The 18,347-nt window shown below is 44.0% G+C and overlaps 1 protein-coding gene across 2 annotated transcripts in view; it reads left to right on the top strand.

Annotated features, from left to right (window-relative positions):
- EPHB1 (EPH receptor B1) overlaps positions 1–18,347 on the top strand; it is a 408,429-nt gene that overhangs the window by 364,490 nt on the left and 25,592 nt on the right. The window lies entirely within an intron of this gene.

Here is an 18,347-nt window from a genome sequence, read left to right as displayed (position 1 = left end):
GTGGCTTCCTGACTAGTCTCCCTGGTCTCCTTTTGTCTTCTGAAGGCCACTCCCAACAGTGTCCAAAGTGACTGGCCTTCCTACCTACCTACCTGCCCACCTATATTCCTTCAGCTTACAAAAATGATACGATTATTATAAAAATCAAAGCAATACACAGAAGAGGAAATGAATAACTCAGAAACTACTATTGCCCTGAAGCAGGGGTTGGTAAACATTCCCTAAAAGGCCAAAGAGTTAAGAATTCTAGGCTTTGCTGCCTAAAAGGCCAAAGGAGGGTATTATGTAGATGATTATAGAAACAGCTAAAATGTAACCCTTTAAAAAATGGATGAACACCATTCTTAGCCCGTGCACTGTAAAAAACCAGGTCACCCACCAGATTTGGTACCCAAGCCGTAGTTTACTGACCCCTGCACTAAAGCATCAGTTTCAACAGTTAGATGTGTCAGCTTTCAGGTTCTTCTCTTTGTTCAGAATACTGGAAAAGTTTTCTTTCACAAAAATAGGATCATACTGCGCCTGTTACTTGCTGTCTTGTGTGTCTCTTGGGCGTCCTTCCTCCAGGTTGCTGCTCTGAAAATTTGTAAATCTTCTCACTCCACCAGGGAGCTGTGGTGCCTGTCTTTCAACAGCTCACCAGCAATGGGAGTAATCAGTATTTAAAAATTTGCTAATCCAAAAATGAATAATGAGACCTCATTTTGTTTTAATTTGTATTTTCAACTGACTGCTAGAGATATTACCGTCTTTTTACACAGTTTCTGGGATTCATGTTTCCTCCTTGGTTAATTATCTGTACATGTCTTTACCTATTTTTTATATTGGGTTATTATTTTCTGGTTTCTTAGAAATTGACAGGAATTCTTTTTATATTAGAGATGTTAACCCTTTGCCTGCCTTATCTGATGCAATTGTTCCTCCACCTTTTTTTGATACAAAAAATACAATTTTTTTTGGATTCAAAGGAATACAATTGTCCTTTTGATATTGTTTATGATAGCCTTTGGGTTGCAAAAGTGGTTAATATTCATTTAGTCAAAAATATCTATCTTCTCCCCTACTTATTGAATTTTCTGGTTTATTCTAAAGTTCTTTTCACGCCAAGGTTACAAAGTGCTTTTCAAAGTTTCCTGTGCTGTTTTGGGAAGGGTTTTTGTTCTATATCTGAACAATTAGTACACCTGAAATTTATTTATTTTTCCCAAGTTTTTATTTTGAAAACTTTCAAGCATACAGAGAGCTCAATAGCATTTTGCAAAAGACCACATAGATTCTAGAATCAATACCTTGCTATGTTTGCTTTTTCATGTCAATATCCATTTAATCCATCCCTCTGTCCATTCATCACTCCATCCTGTTTTGTGGATGCATTTCCAGACAAGTTGCAGATATTAGCACATATCACCCCTGAGCGCTTCAGCATACATGTCTTTAATGAGAGCTAAATATTTGTTTATAGTTCTTTCCTTGTTTAAGGTAAAACGTGCCTATCAAGAAGTGCACAAATCTTCATTTGACTGTCCTTTCTGATTGGATTACTGCATTCTGTTGATTCTTATCTTGTGGTTGGCTTTATTCCTCTTATAAGTATGTTAAGTTTAAAAAGCTAAAGCTCTAAACTGTTCTTAGAAACAATGAACAGTACATATATGTCAATTTTAAAACGGTTTTATCTCTCATTGAGTTGCTCTTCCTAGAATAAACTTTGTGTATCAACCCCCCCCCCCAAAAAGTGCACAAATCGTAAGTGTACATTTACAGAGTTTTAATAAATGCATCTACCTATGCAACCCCAAATCCTATCAAGGTCCAGAACATCATCATCAGACCAGGAAGTTCTCTCATGTCCCTCCCCCGCCCCACACCCAAAGGCACCCACTGTTGTGATTTTTTTTTTTCAACCATGGGTTTGTTTTGCCTGTTCCAGAACTTCACATAAGTAGAATCAGGACGCTCTTCGTGTCTGCCTGCTTCCCCTTAGCAGTCTGTGTGTGAGATTCAGTCATAGTGTTGTGTGGGGAAGGAGTTTGTTCTTATTTACTGTAGCATTCCATTGCTTCCTTCTCCATTCTCTTGTTGATAGACACCAGGGCTAGTCTCAAATATGTCTCTGAACATGTGTCAGGGCGTGTATATTCTTACCCTGTTTTCATACAGGTGAATAATTGTGCCATCATTTATTAATGATAGTTTCCATGTTTTATTGAATCACATGTCATCCTTGTCATATATTAAGTTCCTTATATCAACTATGCTTTGAGTCTCAATTCTGCTCCATTGATTTATTTCTTCTTATGCCTAGCCATAGTGTTCTGATTATAACAAGCTTATCAAAAGTTTTACTATCTATATTGTTCTAATTATAATAATTTTAGCAAGAGTTTTACTGTTTAGGTAAAGTTATTCCTTCTTCTTCTTCTTTTTTTAAAATTTCTTGGCTCTTTTCAAGTATCTTTTCTTTCAAGTGCGATTTAAGATCACTTTGTCCAGTTCCAAAACACGCGCACACACATATACATTCACTTACAGATTTTGAATGGAACTTCAACTTTATTCTGCATTTGGAAAGACCAACATTTTAATGATCCTGAGTCACCTAAATAATAATATGAACCAAATATACAGTATGTATATGCTTTATATTGGAGGTTTCTTAGATGAAAGTTTCCCCACATTATTTTCCTGCACGCAATATTTAGATCTTTTGTTGTGGTTTTCTACGTGCTTCTTCTGAATGATAAAGCTTATAAACTCCTCAATGTAAGAGCTTTTGAGATCTTCCACATTTTATCATATTAGTCTTCATGCTTTGCCTTTTATTCAAAAGAGAAAATGATCATGTTTGTTGAATAAACAATGTACATTTCTAAAAACAGAGTTTATTCACATGAAAAATATTTATTGATCATCTACTATGTGCCAATCCTGGACCACAAGCTAGAGGCACAATGAGGATTGAAAAAAGACAGCATTATTGTTCTTACATCACTCGCAATTGAATGAGGAAACGGAAGGTTAATCAGACACAGACAAAAATAAGGGCATAATTGCCAGTTGAGATAAAAGCCCTTATGTTCTATGACAGCATGAAGAAAACAGTAAGTGAGAAAATAGTCTGACTCTGTCTAGGGAAATTAAGGAGGATGTCCAGAGGAGGAGATAGTGCTCCAGCAGAGATTTGAAGAAAAGCCATCCAAATGAATGGGGCAGATTATAGCACTGAGAAACATAAGCAGCACATACAAAGGCCCTGTGGCAAGAGGGAAGATGAAATTTTAGAGCTGCTGAGAGAAGACCCCAGTGCTTGGTATTTGGAGAGAGAAGGGGAAAGTGAGCAAGGAAGTCAGCAGCAGTTACATCATGCAGAGCCTTCCAGACCCTTGTGATGGAATTTACAGCCTTAGAGCAATGGGGGTCATTCAAGGGCTCTGTGTGTATGTGTGTGCAGAGATGGACACGCATCACCCAAAGGTGATGGATTTGCACTTTAGAAAAATAGCCTGGTTTTTCTCTGTCTTTTCCTTTCTAATCTCTTCCCTTCTTTCTCTACAAACAAAACAAAAAGACTTTCTTGGCTTTCATCCTTTTTTCTTTCACCAAAAAGCCATCTGGCAGGCCCAGTCAAAGTAGATGTCCTGAGTTAGGGAGGCAAGCCCTAGGAGGGATCGAGACCAACGTGTGAGGCGGCTGGAAACCCAGCCAGTTTGGGAGATTAGCTATATACAGGGATATTGAGAAACATATTGGGATAATGGGAGCTTTTGGAAAAGAAGGTTCAAATATGGAAAGCATGAAAGCTAGAATGAATTACGTGATATTGAATTGGAATTGGAGGTATCAGTGTGAACTTGTGGTTTTCAATATATAAAGAGATAGAGAAATAAATATGAGGGGAGAGTGCCTCAACGCAATGGCACCTGTGTAGCAAAGAGGTCACCGGGCACTCAGATCTCGGATTCTATATTCTCTTCTATACTAAAAGCAATCAGAGCTCATTAGAGAAATGACCCCTTCCTGGGTCACTGGGGAAGGGAAGGATGAGACGATCAGTACATATTTTTGTGCTAGAAAGTATGCAAAAAATATACAGTGATTTTAACAGATTATAACCTATTGAATAAGATAGGAATGAAGGAGTCCACACTGATATGAATATAAATGAATTAAAGAAATAAAGAAAAGATAAAGATTTCCCCAAATAGTGTAAAGAATGACATTATTAGAAAATCACTATTTGGCGACCATCAGATTAATAGTTAAGAAACATCAATGGACGCTAATGCTTGGGGTGAAACTGAGGAGAGAAACAAGATTTTACATAGCCTCAAAATATCTCCCCCCAAAATATTTATTACAAAAGGGAGACAGTAACCTTACAGAGATGTCTGGAAATGCCATCTGAATCAAATGATTAGCCTTCACACCACCAATGACAAGATAAGCAGACATCATGTGCCCCTTGAGAGGATGCGGTGAAAGAACACGGTATTTGAGATACTCTGCTCAAAATGTGTAACTTAGGTCTTATCATGAAGAAACATCAGAACAACTAAAATTGAGATACATTCTGTTAAATGCCTAACTTATGATCTTAGCATTTCAAGGTCATGAATGTTAAGGAGACTGGCAATTGCTCCAGATTGAAGGGCATTAGAAAGGCATAAATACTGGGTAATACACGTGACTCCTAAAGAGGCATTTCTATGATGATTGTTAAAAGTTGGAATGGAGTGTCTGGGTGAGGAGTGGGTAGGCATTGTTTGTAGTATTCTTGAAACTTTTCTAGAGGTTGAAACTGTCTCAAAATAAAATATTTAAAAAAAAATTTACCCTGGCTGACATGTGGAGAACGGATGGGAGAAGCAATAGTAGAAGTAAGATGTGTCAGGAAGCCGTGGGGCAATGGGGGTGCATGAAGCTCAGAGGGATCAGGAAGAAACATGGAAAACATTGATAGTAGGTGATGCTTATGGGTGAGGGTGAGAGAGGTTCAAGGATGACACCTGTACCTGGCCTGTGCCTCTGGATGGATGATGGTGCCATTCTCTGAGAAGGGGGATGCTGGAAAGGAACTGATTAGAAGAATAGAAGGATTGAGAGTAAATTGTGGGTTTCATTTAAAACAGTGTTTCTCAAATTTTGGTGGGTACCACATTTACCTGGAGAGCTAATAAGGAACCCAGAGGCACAGACTCATTGAAGTAGAATAGGGTCTGGGCCTTTGCATTGATCCAAGATTTGCCAGGTGGTTTCTGATACAAAATTTTGAAAGACACTTGCTTAGAACATTTTGATGCTTATGTGCTGGTAGGATATCTAAGCAGAGCTCCTGAGTAGGCAGCTGGATATACAGGTTTGGAGCATAGAGAAGTCCAAATGAAGATACATGTTTCAGAGTCTTTACATGGGCAAGGGGTAAATATACTTGACTTGGGAGAGGATAGAGTGGGCAAAGGACTTCATTCTGAGCATGAAGAAACCCAACGTTGAGCAATACAGATGTATATAAAGTAGGAGGCGTGGATGCCCAGCTGTCCCTTCCTTCCAGAGAGGCAATTACTGAGAATTTGTTGTAACTCCTACCCCTCCATTTTGCAGAGCAGGGATCCGAGGCCCAGAGAGGTCAAATGAGTCAGTCTGTCACATAGCTTGTGGGCGCAGCTTTGGCCCTTCAATCCAGGTGTCTGCACTCCGAGTCCAGCACCCAGGACATCTGGGCTCCCTCCTGGCCCGACAGTGTGCCTGACTCCCTCCCCAACTTGGGTCATTTGTGATGTCCCAGAAAGCCTATTTCTGTCTTTTTTCCCCCTTTCCTCCCAAAGACCCAGCAAAGGGTTGTCTTTAGAGTCCAAGTCAGCTGTCATCTTTGTCATCTGGTTCTGCTGGCCTTCAGGTGACGCACACGGAGGCCAGGCCATGTTGCACCCCCCACAACCCATCTCCAGACAGAGGTGGGCAGGCTATTAACTTTCATTTGTCTATTGATTTTTTTCAGCTCTACTTCTTTACATTTTTTATGGTTACTCTAGAATGTAAATATATAAACCCCATACACATATATAATGTTTTATATATACAGGTTTGCATTATATATATGTATAAAGATAGTAAGAGGAAAATGTTATATACTTACTCGAAATAGTTACTGTTTCTCCTGCTCTTCCTTCATTCTTTAAGATCCAAGGATTCCTTCAGTCTGAATAACTTCCTTTAGTATCTCTTGTCATGCAGGTCTTCAGACAATATATTCTCTAAGTTTTCCTTTATTAGAGAAATGTCTATATTTTGCATTCATTCATGAAAGATATTTTTGTTGGACATACAAGTCCAGGTTTGTACATTTTTTTTTCTTTCAGCATTTTAGAGATGTTGTTTCATTGTCTTCTGGTTTCCATGGTTTCTGATGAGGAGTCCCACAGTTATTTGAATCATTGTTCTGAGATAGATACAGACATAGATATAAAGATATAGTGATTTTTCTCTGGTCACTTTCAAGATTTCCTCATTATCTTTGGTTTTTAGCTTGACTATGATGTGCCTGACTGTGCTTTTTTTCCCCCAGTTTGTCTTGTTTGAGATTCTCTAAGCTGCTTAAATCTGTAAATCTATGTCTTTCACTATTTTGCGGGGATTTTTCAGCTACACTTCTTCAAATATTATTTCCTGTCCCTTTTTCCCTCCTCCCTCCTACCATTACCTTTGTGTAGATCTTGAGAAATTGTCCCACAGGTTCCTGAGGCTTTGTTCATTATTTTCCCCATTTTTTCTCTTTCCCTCAGATCTATGTTTAAATTCATTGATTCTTTTCATTTGCCATCTCCATTCTGCTAAAAAAAAAAAGGCCTTCAAGAGACTTTTTTCTGATCTTGTATATTTTAGCTCTATTTTTTTTGTAATCTTCTTTTAATACTTTCTAATTCTCAGCTGAGTTGTCTTATCTTTTTATTCATCATAAGCATATTTTCCTTTATGTCATTGAACACAGCCATAATAATTGCTATTATAAGTCTGGGTCATCCTCAGGTTGGCATCTTTTTTTCCCATAAAAGTGGGTCACATTTCTCTGGCTTTTTGTAGGTCTAGTAGTTTTGGATTACATATGTTGTGAATGTGATGTAGAGACTCCAAATTCTGTTACATTGATCCAAAGAGTGTTGATGTTTTTGATTTAGCAGGAAATTATCATGTTACACTCAACCTGTCATGTCTGCACTGGGCAACAGTGCAGATTTCCCTTTCTGTGGTTTTCAGTCTATCTTATACTTGCCAGAAGCTTAGGAAAAGTTCACACTCAGATTTTGGGATTCTCTTTCCCTGGCTCTCCAGGGATGTGATTTCCCCCAACTCTCCAAGAGCCCTAATTACTCAGGACTCCTTCCCTTGGTTACTCCAGCCAGAAAGATGGTGGATTTTTCAATTAAGAATTTTTGCCACTGAGTGGACTGCAGTGACAGCTGCCCCCAGGGTAAAACTGCAAAAGGTAAAACTCACCTCGTGCTGCTCAGTTTCTGGAACCTTCAGGTCGTTTTTTTCCTTTCTTTTCGTTCCTTTTCTCTTCTCTTGTATTTTGTTGTTATTTGCAGGAAAGTCCATCTGTTAGAAGCATATTCCTCCACCCCAAAAGTGGAGCCTTCAGCTTATTACCCTTAAGCAGCAGTTCCATAAAACAGCCCTTAAGACTGATCTGTTCTGTCTTCAGTCCCCTATTTCATGCGGTTCTTTCAAGGTCTTTTAAACACCATCATCTTCTAATACATCTCGTTTTACTTTATAAGTGAAGACCTCATGAATAGCTATTAAAGTTTTCTAGTTTTTCCTACCAAGCCCTCAGCCTTCATCTCTTATTCTGTCTTGATTCTCCGCCGTGCTTTCCCCCAGGTTTTCCTTCTCTGTGTTAGATTGCTATTTCTAGCCCCAGGAGCATTTCCTTCCCATCTAGCTCCTGGAATAATGAACAGGTAGATTTTGCTTCTTTGTGCTTTCTTATGATGGGGAGAAACCCACTCAACTGCTCCTGACATTCCAGAGGGACAGGTCAATGAGCGGGGCTGGGCTCTAACACCTGTACAGTTTACACAGCTCCCTTTTTTTAGCAGGTATATTTCTGAATACTGTTGTGAGTGTTCAACAGAACATTCCCATGTGTCTTAGTTTGTGCAGGCAGCTATAATAAAATATCATGGACTAGGTGGCTTAAACATCAGACATTGATTTCTCACAGTTCTACAAAACTGGAGGCTGGGAAGTCCGAGATCAAGGTGCTGGCCAATTTGGTTCCTGGTGAAGGCCCTCTTACTGGCTTGCAGAGGGCTGCCTTCTTGCTGTGTGTTTACATGGCAGACAGAGAAAGAGGTGGAGACAGAGACAGAGAACAATCAAGCTCTGGTCTCTCTTCTTCTTCCTGTAAGGACGCTAATCCCATTATGGGGGCCCCACCCTCATGACCTCCTCTAAACCCAGTTACCTCCCAAATGCCCTTCCTCCAGATACCATCACATTGGGGGTTAGCACTTTAATACATGAATTTTGAGAGGACGCACACATTCAGTCCATGACGCTGTGCTTATGTTACGGACCAGTTCACAGTGTTTGACTTCACAGGTCGCATTCTGGTTATTACCAGTCCTGTCTCCTGTTACCAAGAGGGAAAAAGGCACCTATATCAGGGAAAGTGCCATACCTCTGGTTCACTCTTTGCATCTGGGGTTCATGTATGCATTCACAAGCCTGACCTTCACCCTTTCACAGCTCACATTGGTGGATGGAGCCCCAGGAGGAACCCGCAAACCCTCTCTGAAAAGCAGCTTTCTGCTGGCTAAGTCAAAGACCTGCTTCAGCATGCCTTGCTTTCTTTTCTGATCAGTAGGGAGAGGCCCCATCCAGTCCCTTTGTGAGCAAAATCCTCCCTTCTTAGTATTCAGCCAGGTTCCTTCTGCTAAAGTAGTGTCAACTCTCCCATCCTTCAGAGCCCCAGGCTGCCTATCTAAGAAGTCTCCGGCCTGGCCCGAGCTTCCCGCAGCCCTGCTCCCTGCAGGCCTCCCTGTTTTATCAGGATGTGCACTCGGTCTTCTAGGCGCCTCATATGTCCCCCAGCCCCTTCCCCCAGCCCCTTCCCCTTTGCTCCTCCTGCTGCTCAGTCCTCTGGTCTCAGCCCCTGTCTGGGCTCCTCCCACACCCGGTGATTTTCTTGTTTTTTTTTTCCTGCCCCCTCTGAGGCTCACTTCCTCCCAAGCCTGCAGCCCCTCCCTTCTCCCTGCTTTCTCTCTTCTGCTTGTCTGCAGACACTCACTGCCCTGCTCTTTCCCCCTCCGTGAGCCTCCAACAGAGCTGCTTCTTGGGCATCTGCCCCTCCTGGCAGGAGGCAGAAGCCATCTTCTCAGGCGAGTTGCCAGCTACTCCTGGTTGGTCCTCAGTCTCTGTCCTTCCCAGCTCCTCCTGACATGCTGGGCGGCCAGTTACCACCCTCATTTCCCACGATGACTGCCTGGACCAGCTCCGGAGCAGCTTAGCTGTTCCCCTTCCTCCAGAATCGGCCCCTTCTGCATCAGATTCGTTTCCTGAGCTGCTCTGGGGCACTGGACACGGAGAGGGTCCATCCCCCCCAGGGAACAAGGGGCAGCCTGTCCCCCAGGGCGAGCTCTGTGGGCACCTGGCCCTGTGGCTCTTTCTGAACCTGCTGGGGAAATCAGACCTGCTCCGCACGTGCTCGGCAGAGGCCCTCGTTCCCCTGTGATGAATTTCAGTCACCCCGTCACCATGGAGGCAAGGCCCTCGTCTCATCTTCCCCCATAATTCCATGAATTATCGGCTCAGCTGCAGCCTCCAGCCTCACCAGGAGTGAGCATCCATTCTAGCCACGATCGATTCCCTGCTGAAGTCTGCAGGGCCTTTCCTTTCACACAAAAAATGTGACCTTTACTCCATGAGATGATGCTGCCCGTGTCTTCAGCAATGTGGGCTGAGAAGGTGGCAAAAAGATCCTCTCCAGAACTCTGTCCCGCTCTGGTGTGGCAAAATAGTTCTTTGACCTTGGAGGGGAGAACGCAGGACTTGGATTCCAAACATGCTCTATAAACTTGGCCTTCGGTCTCCTCACCCATAAGGTGGGATTTGTAAGAATTGTGCGATTCCTAAGACCCGCTGTGATAAACCGGAAACAATCCCTGATCAAGTCCCGCCCAGGTCTCAGCGCCCGTGGCTGTTGTGATTGCCGCCGCCACGGGTGCGTCCCCGGCCTCAGAATCCACACCTCGTGGCAAGAGCCACCCAGTATACATACTCAGAGCTAACTGGTAGAAAAGATCGTGACTTGCTCTCTTCCTAGTCGCCCTAAAAAAGAAAACAGAAAGCCGAGAGCTTCCAGGAGCCCAGGAAAAGCTGTTGTTCACAAAGGAAAACTGACAGGCTCACATGGAAGAATTTTTGAAGAACTTCTCAGGAGAGAAGAGGGGAAAAGGCAACTGCGATGACCGTGTCAGTTGAAACCCACAGTTCTCGCACATTCCTGGGCCCCAGAACCCCTGGAGTGTTAGGAAAGCTCAGCTTTGTGGGTCCCCCCACCCCAGAATTTCTGATCGGTAGGTCTGAGGTGGTCCAGGAACATGCATTTCACACAGAAACCGAGGTAATTCTGATGTCACCGGTCCTGGACCGCCCTTGAACTTGAAGAATGACTGCATTGAAACTATTTGAGGGAGCATAAATTTACTCATAAACCTGTGTTGCGAGAAATGTCAGTTATTTTTCAAAAATCGAAGTAAATCTGACACTGAGTCCCCATGCTGTCAGACTAGAGGAGAAAATGTGTGTTCAGTCATCCTAGAATTCCTCCTCTCTCCCCAAGCCCAGGAGAGTACGCAGGTCCTGGGGCCACACTTGGGCCCCGCGTCTTTGCAGGGCCTGGGGGCCCTATGCCTCTGGGCCAGCCTCCCCTCTGCCTGAGGAGGCAGGGAGGGCACAGTTCCAGTAGGTGTCCAGACCACAGAGCCCCAGACCAGCGTCTGCCTCCAGGTCTTGGGAACCTCTATCTGGTCCTGCCCCTTTGGTCCTCTTAATAACCCATTTCCCAGAATCTGAACACCTCCCCATCCATCAGCTCTTTGAGGGGAAAAAAAAAAAGCTGATTAAATCAACATTGGAGATGGGGGTTGGTATTAAGGAGTTGGGGAAAGATCGACCATCACCCTCAGTCTTATGATTCTTCTATGTCGTAGCATCAAACAAATGCAAATTAACACCTCAGTCATTTTCACTGACATGGTTATCAGTGAACTGGCTGCTCAGTAAACTGGAGTTCAGCTCAGAGAGGGTTTCTTGCATTTCGTTTGCTTAGCCTCCATCTCCTATAAGAAAATAAGGACTTAAGAAAGAAGGTAGTTCGGGGTATCTGAGGGGCTCACCCATACCTGGGATGGAGAGCCTTTTTCCTCCAGGACCTTCCTTCAGAGACTTTCAAAGAGGGCATCCACAGAAAGAAGATCAGAGGGGTCAGAGCCTCGACCTTAGGGGCGCTCCCCCTTCCCCAGGCCAAGTCCTGAGCCTGGCCTGCACAGGAGAAAGGGATGCCATGGTCTGAGACTTTCCTTGGCTTCGACACACCTGGGAGGAGGGGCAGACTTGGATCACTGTTCCCTGAACCAGCAGGGACCCAGGGCAGAACTGGGAACACCACTGTCTTCCTGTCCAGGCTGCCCAGACTTTCTGTACCACTAGGAGCCAGCAATGCTCGTGTGTGACAAAATGGTTAGGCGGACTCTGCGAACTTTCCCTAAAGTCTGTGAGCATCTTTCCACCAGCATCATGCACATAGCGGGCACACACAGGTCTAGTGCTGGACACACACATAGATACACAAAACACAGAGACACACGCACCCAGGGCCACGTGGAGACAGACACCTGCAGACATAAACCTTCCCAACCGCTGCAGGGCAAGGGCCAGGCTTTTCCTTTTGTTACTGCTCAGAAGTGAGTCCCGCTGCTAGAGCAGTCTGTTTTAGACTTTTGTTTTTTCTTTTCCTATAATGCCCTTAATATTTAAAAGATGCAAAGAAAGCAGAAAATGATCTCAAAGATAATCTTGCAAGCTTTCAGGAAAGCGCCCCCTCTGTCTGCACTTGGCAACTCCACATTCAGAAGTTTCTACTGAACAGATGCATCCCTCAGATCCCCGCTGGCTTGGGCCAGGGCTAGAATCCTGGTCTTTCCGGATGAGAAAGGCTTGCTGGCTTTCTGTCCCTCGACCCCAGGCCCAGTTTCACTTCTCCCCACCACTCTTGGTGGCTTTTACATTTAAATCACACTTCTCTTCCCCGCCCATTCTGTGGCTTCCCTCCCGAGGCTGTTTTCAAATTATGATTTCTCCCTCTTATTTCCATCTCTGAGCAGGGGTAACAGGCGCTCTCTTGGGTGGACAGGAAAGTGCAGGGGAATGAAGATAGTAGAGAAAAGGAGGGGGAGCCCCTTAAATTGCAGCCAGAATAAAACCAAGTCGGGTCCCCTGGACATTCTCCTGCAGTGTTAATTAAGCTGAGGGAGGAATGATTCAAATGCCGCCCCCCACGCCCTGCCGCGCTCACACCGTGCTTCCTCAGGCAGCTTGGCCTCCCCTTTCCAATGACACCTCTCTCCAGATCACTTTGTCATCGGATGCTCAGTTAGGGACATCAGGCCCTGACTGAAATGCCCTTTTGAAAAAGATTCAGTGTAATTATTATGAGTAAGTCCAGTGTATTATTAGCACGAGTGGGATTGGCATGGGATTTCAGATCCCGAGCCAGCTCGTACCCTGGGGATCAGAGCAAAGCCCCGGTCGGGTTTCTTGGCCAGCGCATCTCCACTCTGAGCCCGGTGTGTGGAGTCAGACAGGCAGAGCCCTCCTTCCTGTGTGCCTGTCACCACCCAGGAGGGCTGGCCACCTGGGTGCAGGTCCACGCAGTGCCTCTACCAGCCATTCTCAGCTAACACACATTTATTAAACACCTACTATGCACAAAGCACAGCAATGAACAAAGCAGTCAATTTCTGAGCTCCTTGAATTTCCTTCCTAGCAAAAATGATGGACATTAAACAACGAATGCAGTTAACTCTGTAATTACAATCGTCAGGTGCTCTGGAGAAACGTGTATGGAGTATCAATCACATACCCTGAGGAAGGAACATCTGGGCTGAAACTCAGAGATGGAGAAGCGTTCATTAGGGAAAGAGGGCAGCCAGTGACCCGTGCACTGGACACAGACGCTGCTTCCTAGGTGAGAGCAGAGTGCGGAGGCGAGGAGGGTGTCAGGGATCAGAGAGAAGCCACTGCCCAGGAGGAAAAGCTTTCAAAGGGGATGTTGCAAGAAATGGCAAGAAGTGAGCCAGCATCAAGGGACAGGACTGTGTGAGCAGTGTGGGTGGGATCACCCTGTGAACCTCAGGGGAGGGGGTAGGAAGAGAAGAACCAAAAGTGAGACCCCAGACACGGGTCCTCAGGGAACGGACAGGGCAGCCCCAGGAAGAAATGGAGGATTGAACTGTGAGGGCGCCTGGTTCTAAGTGCTCCTAGCAGAGGGTGAAGCCAGGTTTCAGCTTCTCAACTGAGGTCCCAAAGAGAGTTGGTCAAGAAAGTCAATGACCCAATCAATCAAGGATCATTGATTTCTTGCAAGAGCCAAGGACCTCTGCTAGAGAAGGAAATTAAATGTTATTTACATTAAATATGTTGATTGGCAGTGGTATCTGTAAATCATTGACTAAGATGTAAGCTTACTTTCCTGATTGGGTGCTTAGTAAATAAAAGTTTGGAACCTTAGCTTAGAGAAGAGAAAGATGGCTTTTAGCTGAGATGAGAGATGGGGGTGGAGGAGATTCCCAGATGAGTTAGATGCGAACTGGGCAATAAAACTGGGCATCTGAAAGGCACTCAGTAACTGCTTATAGGGTGGGATGGATGGAAGGATGGATGGGTGGGTAGGTGAATAAGGTTATAAGGGCTCAGAGAGAGGGTTTTCCAGAAAGAGGTAACAGTTTGATCAGAATGGAAGAGGTCAGAAAGTGGTGTGCTTGCAGGCTGTAAACAGGCTGGTTTAGGGAAGAGGGTGTACAGGCCAATAAAATCACGGTGCGTTAGCCCTTAAAGGGCCCTGTTATCAGTTGAATTGTGTTCCCCACACAAAAAGTTACACTGAAGTTCTAACCCTGTACCTGTGAGTGTGACTTTATTTGGAAACAGGGTCTTTGGAGATACAATCAAGCTAGGATGAGGTCACACTGGATTAGGGTGGGCCCTAAATCGAGTGACTGGTGGCCCTCTAAGGAGGAGATTCTGGAGTCTTGGCAAATCTCCCTCTAGTTCTGCAAGCATCCTCTGCATCATGAGAGAAGTTGATCCAGAGGGTGGAGGTGCCCATCGGAGGAGCCAGCTTAATTGGGCCTTCAGGACCTGATAGGGCTTGACCCATGTGCCCTGCAGAAGGCAGAGCCTCCTCCCGAAAACAAGCCTCGACATGTAGCAAATCTTTAAAAGGGAAGGTGTTTATCCAAGAAAGCGAAACCAGGCCCTTCAGTTCAGCCCTCCGAGAGCCCACAGGAACAAGTGATTTTCTGAAGACCCCAGTAGCTCAAAACCCGCATTATCAAGGCAGGGCATATTACAGCTCCTCTGGGAGAGCTGAACCTACAAATCTGAAGGCAGCCAAGAAACTCTCTCCCAGAGTCGTTTACAGATCCGGAGGTAAAAGGAAGAGCGAGTCAGTGTATGCAGGCGAGCAGGAGAGCGCGGACTGAGGCAGGGGCGGGAGGATTCTGATCAAAGGCCACTCTGCAGGTGCTCCAGCCATGGGGGGGGTGTGGGGAGGATTTTAGAGGTGAAGATTTTATTTTGATCCTCCCACAAAAGCAATCAAGTAAGCCCTTCCCCTGCGAGAGAGCGAGAGAGTCCAAAACAGGAAAGGAAGCTTTTCAGCGAAAAGATCCATGTAGACTTGGACTAATACTGCTCACTTAGAGAACGCGTGCCATCTGGGTGTTTGATAAAAAGGGGAAAAAAAAAAGGCATAAAGAAAAGTTCAAAGCCCGTGGATTCAGCTTGTGAACTGCAAGCTGCTCGCCTCCCCTCCTGGCCAGCTCTTTTTTTCTTGGAGGCGGATATTTTTCCTCTTGGTCAGAGGGACCTGTCAGGTCTTCGTTCATTTATTCTCTCATTGGCCGAGGAGCTGAGTGAGGAGCAGCGCGGGGAGGTGACCCAGGTGACAAGAGCCAGGCTGACCTCCTACTCATGAACCTCCTGAGGGTTTTCTATTACGATGCAAAGCCTCAGCCCACTTGCCTGGGCCAGGAGCTTCGCGCCTGAAGCTCCAGAAGCTCCAGGAGCTTCGCGCCTCGCTGCTCCGTGCCAGACGGGGCAAGACCCCTGCTCGTGTCCACGCGCATTTTCTTACTTTGTGTCTGTCAGAGGTGGTGGATTGTTTGAGGCGCACACCCCAGGGCTCTGGCCCATGGGTTAGCTAGGAATGGCCATGGGACCCTGACCTTAGGCCTCATCACTTTTGAAAACTTCTCCTTTGGAATGGAATTTGGCACATTCCAGGAGTCACAGAGGACGGCAGAAAAACCAGGGAGAACCCACCCCAAACTGCCAAGCAGTGTGAGTTCATGTGCTTCTAAACCAGCATCACCAATAAAACGGCACGAGATGGCTTCGTAGTTAGATATTCTACCCTGAAAAATTAGAAGGGTAAGGGTTTGGCCAGGAAATGCTGGGGCAGGAGGCGGTGGGAGTGGAGTGAAAGGGGGAGCAAAACCCTGAGCGGGGAGGCTGATTCCGTAGTATCCCTTTAAGATAGTTTATGTTCCTCCTAAACTAATTTTTCCCCTATTATGCCATGCTATGGTTCTATTGCTCTAAAATAATGATTAGTGTTCTACAATAATTCTCAGTATTAGAAAATTATTTTAGTAAATAATACATCATCATCATTTAAAACCCATTATTCAATCTTTTTTGTTGTTTATCTGTATTGGCTTTTGATACACATTTTCCTACCAGTCATCATTATCTTCAATAACAAACACACTGAACTCATTCTTTCTTTGCTTTATTTTTCAATGTTTTCATCACATTTCAAATCATGTAGCATAACTCGATCCAATAGCTCTAATGACAGACAATTCAATGCAAAGAACTTCACAATAGGTAATTCTGAAGGGTGGTCCCTCAGCATTTAGAAGGACAAAGCTGGTTTTTGAGCCAGAAAACATGGTTTGAGTTGCTGGCTCTGCCAATTGTTGGGGTAAAAGTTACTTTACCTCTTTGAGGCTCTGTTCATTATTTGTTGGATGGGAATAGGGTATTCTACTTGATCTGTATCACATGACTATTGTAAAGATCAAAGGAAAAATATTGTATTCAAAGTGCTTTAATGAATTTCTACATGCCTATAAAATGTAACAAAAGAAGTTAGTATAAAAGCTGATGACCTAGAATAAATTATTCTGGATCTTGGTAATACACTTTTACCTGATTTGGGGAGAAAAAATCTGTTCCAATAATACATGACATGCCAAATGTAATTAGCAGTGAATGGGACTAGTTCCATCCTGTTAATAAGGCAAGTAGTGGGATCTTGCATTAAAATCTAATCAATATAATATATGTATACATAAAGAGCACAAACTTGGATGGCAGTGAGACTGAAATATAAATCTCATTCTGTTAATATATTACATAACCTGGGTGAGGTATTTACTTCCCGAGCCTCAGTTTTCTAATCTGTGAAACGGGAATAAGAACCTACCTCTTAGTAAGACTGTGAAAATTAGATGATATTAAATATGTGAAGTGCTCAGCAGAGCAGTTGGCACCCAGTGGATACTTGATAAATGCCCATTTGCTCTCTTCTCCCCTGAAGTTCCTTATAACAATGGGGATGGAGATATAGTCAGTTCTCTTACGGTGCCTATTTCTTCAATGAAAACTCACTCAATAGATGGCTGGTAAGTGAGGGAATGATGTCAGTATAATGAGGAAGTTCTGCAGTTCTCGTATGATCTTTCCCCAGGATAGTTGTGTCGTAAAGCCATCAGGGGCAAGATTTCTTAACAATTAAAGAGAAAGCCATAGCATCATAAGAAGACCTTAAGAAAACTTAAAAGTTGAACATTGACAGAAAGGCCTTCCCTTAGTGCAGACAATGGCTGGTTTAGTGGTTTCCAGCACCCACTGTTTTCCACTGTTTTCTGGTGAAGCTGAAAGCAAAGCTGAGCAGACTGTGGAAGCATTTCCTCTATGTTAAACTAGATTTTCTTGACGAAGACGTCTATACTCTGGGTCAGATTTTTAATTTTAATGAAGCTGATCTTTATGCAATAGGAAAGCCCCCAGGACCTCTATCTCCAAAAAGAGGCACAAAATCCAGGATTTTTGTTACAAAGGAGTGACTGACTGGTACACTGGTCCAAATGCAGGTTTTAATTTACCTGTGCTGCCGTTTTTATTAGGATTGTTGTGTTTTTGTTACATTTTGAGCGGTCTTCCTCAAACACATTTTTTCCCCGTAGTCTCTGTTATTTTATTGTGCAATTTTTCAGAGTAGGGTTTTCATTTTCAATATATATATATGGCATTAGAGCAGAACAGCCTGTATTGGGAAATGAGTGCACTCAGTCACCTACAGGAAGCATGCTGCTTCAGGCATAATAAATAGTTGAACCGTCAGTAGATCTGACCATCTAAGACAAGGAATATTTTTAGAATTTTTAATGAAATCAAAATTAAAGCAATTATGTTAGAATGTATGTATGAATCAAAGGAAGGAACAATGTGAGTCACTAGAATGCTTTTCACCCCATGTGGTCGATTATGCCAGCTTCACATCCTAGGGTTTATAGAAATTGGGCTGGGGCACTGCTGGGGTGATGGGGAGACCGGGCCAGGCTCCAGACCATGGCCAAGCATCACCCCCAGCAGCTCCCCTCTTCTGTTTTTTAATTGAAGTTTTACTAAGGTTTCCTTTCAGGCAAGGGAAGTACAGTATTTGAAGACTCTAGGTCATCAGATGTGATGACAGTGGGTCATGTTATGTGGTCAATATTTCTATTCCACAAATCATGCTTTTTCCAGGCCTGGAAGAGCCTCTACAGACCATGCCCAATATTGGTCTTTAAGGAAGATTCAGGGAAATTTTATAATATTTTAGGAGCTTCAAAGTGAGGCTCTTGTCCATATTACATTTTCCTCACTGCCCACATTTGAGGCCATGATAGACATGCTTGGGGTGCTCCTCACTGGCGCCTCTGGAAGGACAACTTCAAAAGGAAGTACATTGTTTGGTCAGAAAACTCCTTTAGATATTCAATCAGTTAAAA

The sequence above is a fragment of the Camelus bactrianus genome, chromosome 1 (assembly GCF_048773025.1).
Source record: "Camelus bactrianus isolate YW-2024 breed Bactrian camel chromosome 1, ASM4877302v1, whole genome shotgun sequence".
NCBI classification, from domain to species: Eukaryota; Metazoa; Chordata; class Mammalia; order Artiodactyla; family Camelidae; genus Camelus; species Camelus bactrianus.
Note: the sequence above shows the minus strand (reverse complement) of the source record. Positions and strands in the feature narration are given on the sequence as shown.